The sequence below is a fragment of the Acartia tonsa genome, chromosome 2 (assembly GCF_053477335.1).
Source record: "Acartia tonsa isolate MP-2025a chromosome 2, ASM5347733v1, whole genome shotgun sequence".
Lineage (NCBI taxonomy): Eukaryota > Metazoa > Arthropoda > Copepoda > Calanoida > Acartiidae > Acartia > Acartia tonsa.
The window spans coordinates 61,963,579-61,969,639 of record NC_137261.1 but is presented as its reverse complement, the minus strand read 5'-3'; the positions used below and the strand labels follow the sequence as shown (position 1 = coordinate 61,969,639).

Below are 6,061 nucleotides of genomic sequence, written 5' to 3'. Positions count from 1 at the left end.
AATCATATTTCCCCTGAAAACCACGAAATAAATCTCAAAGCGCTACTGACAGACAGACGAAAAAAAAAACAATTTGTAGACTTGATGCGCATATGTAGGTCATCGGAATAGTCACTAAAAAGTTCAACTTTATTATTTTTTACAAGTAACTAGGGGCGTAGCTTACAGTATCTAAGAAGGTTCTAGGCTAAGAAATTCCCATTTCCTTGTACACAGTCAAACGGATGGACAAAGTGGATGTAGAATAGATTCGCTGAAAAAAAATGTATAAAGTTTAATTCCCTAGAAATTTCTATGAAATGAAACATTGTTATCTTTTAGAATGTCTAATTACGTTTTTTGTTGTTACTAACACAGTTACTTTAAAACAGTCAATATATTATTACTCAGATAATGCACCAGATTTTTATGGACATAATAACATAATCGAAGCTGGCTAAAAATCGACACCCCCACACACCTCCTTTTACATACATATATACTCCCCTTTTGCTGGATGAACGAACTGACTAATGAATGAGACACTCAACTTTATGAATCAAAATTAATCAAAAGTCCCCAAGGTTGTTAATCTAACGAATCATAATAGTTATTTCTCGTATCGTATTATAAACGGCTTTCCGCGGATATAGAATGTACAATTATAAGATCCTAATTCCTATCCACCGGATTCAAATGAATACGAGAAAATGTTATTATATAATTATGGGGACTAGTAAAATGAACAGCCAAATGTCCCCAATATATCAATTAACAAAAGTAATTGATATAGGTTTTAAATAGATGTATTGACAGGGGAAAGTTTGTCGACAATTTAGCTTGCTAATATCGACCCAATTTATTGGTCAGTTCGCTCATCTAGTGAGATCATCATATTATCAGAGTTTCGGGGTTTATAAAAATCTGGTGCAACATCCAAGTAATAATATATCCTTTAAACAAAAGTTTGTTATAAATTATCCACGTCATATTCTAATATATATTGAATATTCAAAAAACAAAGATAAACGGTTTTTCAACTGCTTTGTCTTATCTCTTCCTCGCCATATAAAATGAACACGTTTTTACTTTATTATTACAGTTGTTTATAGTTATTACACAAACGTCACAAGGTAAAAAAATCTTTATTTTAGTTAAATGACATTTTGAAATGCCTAAAACTTTTTTGTTTTTGAAGCTGAAGGCTTCAAATATATGGTGTGGGTTTACTTGTGGCAGTCTTTCAGCTGTTAGAGCGGTGTATTTCTTGCAGGATTCCTTATATTTCCATTGTAAATCTTAAATATTTTCCCAATATAGCTTAAAAAAAATATTACTGGATTGCAAACGGTTATGAGCCATACTGAAAAACATGTAAGATTTCGTATTACAGACAATTTTGTATAAATGTTAAAATGAAAAATTATGAAATAAATTGCAGTTTGGTTAGCACCGAAGGCCAGGGTTTATAAATTTTAGTTTTTACTATTCACAGAAAGCTGTCTGTCTATAGTACATTATGATAAACTAGCGGTTTCGCCCCTAGACTCTAGGAGTTCTGCCCCAAGAGATTTATAAATTATAAATTTATAAAAATATCTTTTTTTTTTTGGGGGGGGGAGGGTAGTCTAACCCACTTTTTTAATTTTAGTTTTAAAAAGAAAATTTTTTTGAGGGGGGGGAATTTTCATTTTTTTTTTTTTGGGGGGGGGGGGGTTAGGGGTGTCCCACCCCCCCCAACAAGAAAATAGTAGACATACATCGTTCTACTTTGTATTATAGATAACTATCAAAGTATTCATATACTCTGGATTTAAACCGGTTCTAGTCAATACTGAAAAATCGTGTATTGTGTTTAGACAGTTCTTTTCTTTCTTTTTTCCTTTCTGTTTTTTATTCTCTCTATCTCTCTCTTTTTCTGTCTCTCTGTCTCTCTCACTGTCTCTCTCTCTCCCTCTCTCTCTCTCTCTCTCTCTCTCTCTCTCTCTCTCTCTCTCTCTCTCTCTCTCTCTCTCTTTCTCTGTCCCTCTCTGTCTGTCTCTCTCTCTTTCTCTCTCCAGACTTAATTCTAATGTATGTCTGTCCATATCTCTTAATTGCTTTTTTTTCTCAGAGTTTCTCATAGATTTGTTAACATGAACGTGTAGCTTTTGATGAGTAGATTTGACTTTATTTCATCCAATTTATGTAAAAGTCCCTACTATTAAGCTTTTTTCAAAAGCAAATCTTTTCTATAATTAGGATTGGCCTGTTTGTACGTCCATCCGTCCGTCCGTAACGGATAGTTTTTTTCGTTAATTTAGGCACGTTAGAATTGTCCTATTGACTTTACATGGTGATTCCTGTAGTAGTTAGGTACAATTTAGAAAGCGTAGCAACTATATAATCATTACCAGAATGTCCGTACGTCCATTTTTAATATGTTTATTTTTTACTTTTTTAACAACAGAGTTTTATGTGATCTAGTTATCCGATTGATCTGATTTTTAGTATACTGTTTTCTTAGACAACAAATTACAATATTACAACCGAAGCAACTCTATAATTAAGTCCTAAAAATGTAAGTATGTCCATTAACATTATTCTGTATCAAGCAGTTTTTCAACAAATTTACTTATCATTTTGCTTCGACTCTTATACATTTATATTCTGATTATTCAGTTCTGACACTGTACAAGTGTTAATGTCCGTTTGTCCTACTGTTTCAGTGCTTCGTTTTTATGGATGTTGTCATCCTTGTTTTGCTTTAAAGTTTATGTAAAAAGTAAAAGGAAGGGGACTTTCAAACTTAGTGTTAAGTTTAAACATTACGTAATTAATCAAAGCTTTAATATTAGCGCAGCTACTATATACATAAAAAATCACCATCTTTTAAATGGACATACGGTAATGATTATAGAGTTGCTACGCTTTCTAAATTGTTGCTAACTGTTACAGGAATCACCATGCAAAGTTTGAAATTGATAGGACATTCTAACAAAAAAGCTAACCGTTACGGACGGACAAACAACCCTAATTATAGAAAAGTTTTGTTATTAATGGATGTATTTATTACTTTAGTTATAGAGAAGCTTTGCTGCCAAGCCTTGCAGTTATCTTTCATAATTAGGTAAGGAGTAAAATTTCATAATTTTTAATAGCACAGCTACTCTATGTAACTAATGTATGTCTGTCAGTTTTATTTTATACTAGCGGCTTCGCCACTAACCTCTAGGGGCTTCGCCCTGTGAAGTAATGGGAAGTCAACCCTCCTAAATAGAAATATTTAAAAAAGTTATTCTTTGTTTAATTACTCTGTGGTAAAATTAAACCCAGGTTGTGCGCTGTATGCACAAAAATTTCAATTCGTAAAACTTAAACCTAGGTTGTTTGCCATATACACGAAAATTTCAATTTGTAAAACTTAAACCTAGGTTGTTCGCATACACAAAAATTAAAATTTGTAAAAAAAAATATTTAAAATTTTTTTTTTGAGGAGGGATTCATAAGGGGCTTTGCCCCATGGTGCAGTGGGGTTCCCCCACCCCAATTACTGGTTTTTGTTTACATAAGTTAAAAAAAAATATAAAATTTTGGAAGTGGGGAATTGTTTTGGGGGGTGTTGGGGTGTCCCACCCCCCAAGAAAATAGCTTAAAACCACCAGGGGACCAGTAGGTATATTCCCAGAAGGGTAGAGCCCAATCTGATCAGCAGTTACTGAGATTTTACAAAAAATGTAAATAAATTTTTTTGGGGGGTGGATTTTTTTAGTTTTTTGGGGGGTTGGGGGTGTCCCCGGGGAAATAGCTTAAAATAATCACAGGACCAGTAGGTATATTCCCTGAAGAGTAGAGCCCAATCTGATCAGCAGTTACTGAGATCTTAAGCTTCAGACGGACAGATGGACAGTTAGACGGACAGATAGACAGACTATTGGCTGTTGAGACCTCTATATTTTCTTTTCAATCTTTGCTAAAACCAGCTGTTTAACAAAAATATTTTTTTTTTCGCCGCTGGATGGGTTAGTCATTTTTTTTGCTATGCGGCGTTTTTGATATTTTTTTTTAATTTTGTTAATTTTTCTTGGGTGGGTGGTGGTACCCTCCCGCGAAATAGTTATGACCCTTCAGAGGACCTATGAGAATTACACTGTAAAGGAGAACCATATTGGTTAAGCGGTTAGTGAGATCCTTTGGTACAAACCGACAGACAGACATCCTGTTACTTTATTGTAAGGAAAATATATATAAAGTAGAGTTATCATTCTTTATTTCTATTTATTTATAAAGTGTATTTATATCTTTTGTTTAGTTATAGTGAAGCTTTGCTCCCAAGGAATAACTTTGGCCTAGGTGTTACCTTTTGTTGTTAGGTAAGGATTATAATTATTCATTTCATAGCGCAGATACTCGTTAACCATGTCTGTCCGCCCCTAGAGGCCTCTAGTGGCACTTTAAATATTTTGAGAAAAAAGTTTCTATGTTGCGTTCAATTCTCTCCGTAAAAAAATTTCGTAAAAAATGAGAAGCTACCCTGTAATGGTTCAGCGGTTAGCGAGATCCTTCGCTACAAACAAACAAACACACAAACAAATAGATAGACATCCTGTTACTTTATTATAAGGATATGTATACCATCTAATCAAGGGGCACTTGAAGAAAGGAGGGGGGGGGGGAGGGAGATATATAAATGTAAGTAATAAACATGTTATTTTTTATTAATTAAAGAGAAGCTTCGCTCCTAAAGCATAACTTTGTCTCAAAGTTATCTGTAACAAAACTACCTATTTTTATACATAGCGCAGCTACTCTATATATCAGTTTTATCTGTCTGTTTTTCCAAATATCTTTTTTTCTCAATTTTAGCGCAGCCACTATAAACATTTATTTTTACTATCAATCAGGTGATCTATCACATAAAAAATAGTAAAAAATCAATGTTTTAAAATGACGTTTGGACATTCTTTTTACCATTATAGAGTTGCTACGCCTTCTAAATCGTACCTAACTAATACAGGCAAAGCTCTGAAATGATAGGAGAATTCGAGAAAGACTAAACTATATAAGTTTTGTGTCACTTCTGAGGTAGACGATTCCTTTTTCTCCCATCTCTTTTGAAGAGATTTTCTTCCCCCCTTCCCTTTTTCTTTTCCCTTTTTATGACGTCATATAGGAATCATCTTTCTTAAAAGTGACACAAAAGTTATGTAGTTTAGTCTTTCTCGGACAATTCTAACCTGTTTAAATTAACGAAAAGAGCTAACAGTCCCTTATATACGGACTGACGGACGGACCATCCTAATTATAGAAAAGCTTCACATCTATAAATATTGAAGAAATATTACTTCTATTGCATATATTTATTTTAGTTGTAGAGAAGCTTTGCTCCTCTGGAATAACTGTGGCCTTGGTCTTATCATCCATAGTTAGTTAAGTGTTAAAATATTTTCATAAGTAGTGCAGTTACTCTATTATTACTAGGTTATATCTGACCGTTCCTCTAGGTAGATTTTTCTCCCTTTCTTTTACTATTAGGGCAGTTACTATATATATATATACATAAAAGTATGGAAGATATAGTGTTGGTTTAAATTATCAATAAACGTTTTTATTAATTTAGTTGTAGAGAAGCTTTGCTCCTCTGGAATAACCGTGGCCTTGTCGACATACTTAGTTAGGTAAATGATAAAACATTTTCTTAAGTAGCGCAGATATCTATTATAACTAGGTTATGTCTGTCTGTTCCTACAAATAGTTTTTTTTCTCTCTTTTTTGAGGGGTGTTCCAGTCCCCAGGAAAATAGCTTAAAACCAATAGCTATATTCTCGGAGGAGTAGAGTCATAACGGTTCAGTGGTTGACAAAATCTTATGATTCAGACAGACGGACTGACATTGTCCTACTTTGAATTATAAATAATATACTAATATTTGAGCTTACATTAGTTATGTCTGTCCTTTCCTCTAATTAGCTGTTTAAAGATTTTAAAACTTTTTATTGGCTCATACAAAAATAAAAGAAGATTATATACAAAGATTGTAATAATTAATGGACTTATTTTTATTTTAGTTATAGAGAAGCTTTGCTCCTTATAATAACTTGGC

General features: G+C 33.2%; 1 long non-coding RNA gene across 1 annotated transcript; it reads left to right on the top strand.

The window, feature by feature from the left end:
• Positions 1 to 1,080: 1,080 nt before the first annotated feature.
• Positions 1,081 to 5,422, top strand: LOC145312891 (uncharacterized). Its single transcript, XR_013877166.1, has 4 exons — positions 1,081 to 1,112; positions 3,040 to 3,088; positions 4,271 to 4,331; positions 5,328 to 5,422. It is a non-coding gene; the product is annotated as an uncharacterized LOC145312891 (long non-coding RNA).
• The last annotated feature ends 639 nt before the right edge of the window (positions 5,423 to 6,061 follow it).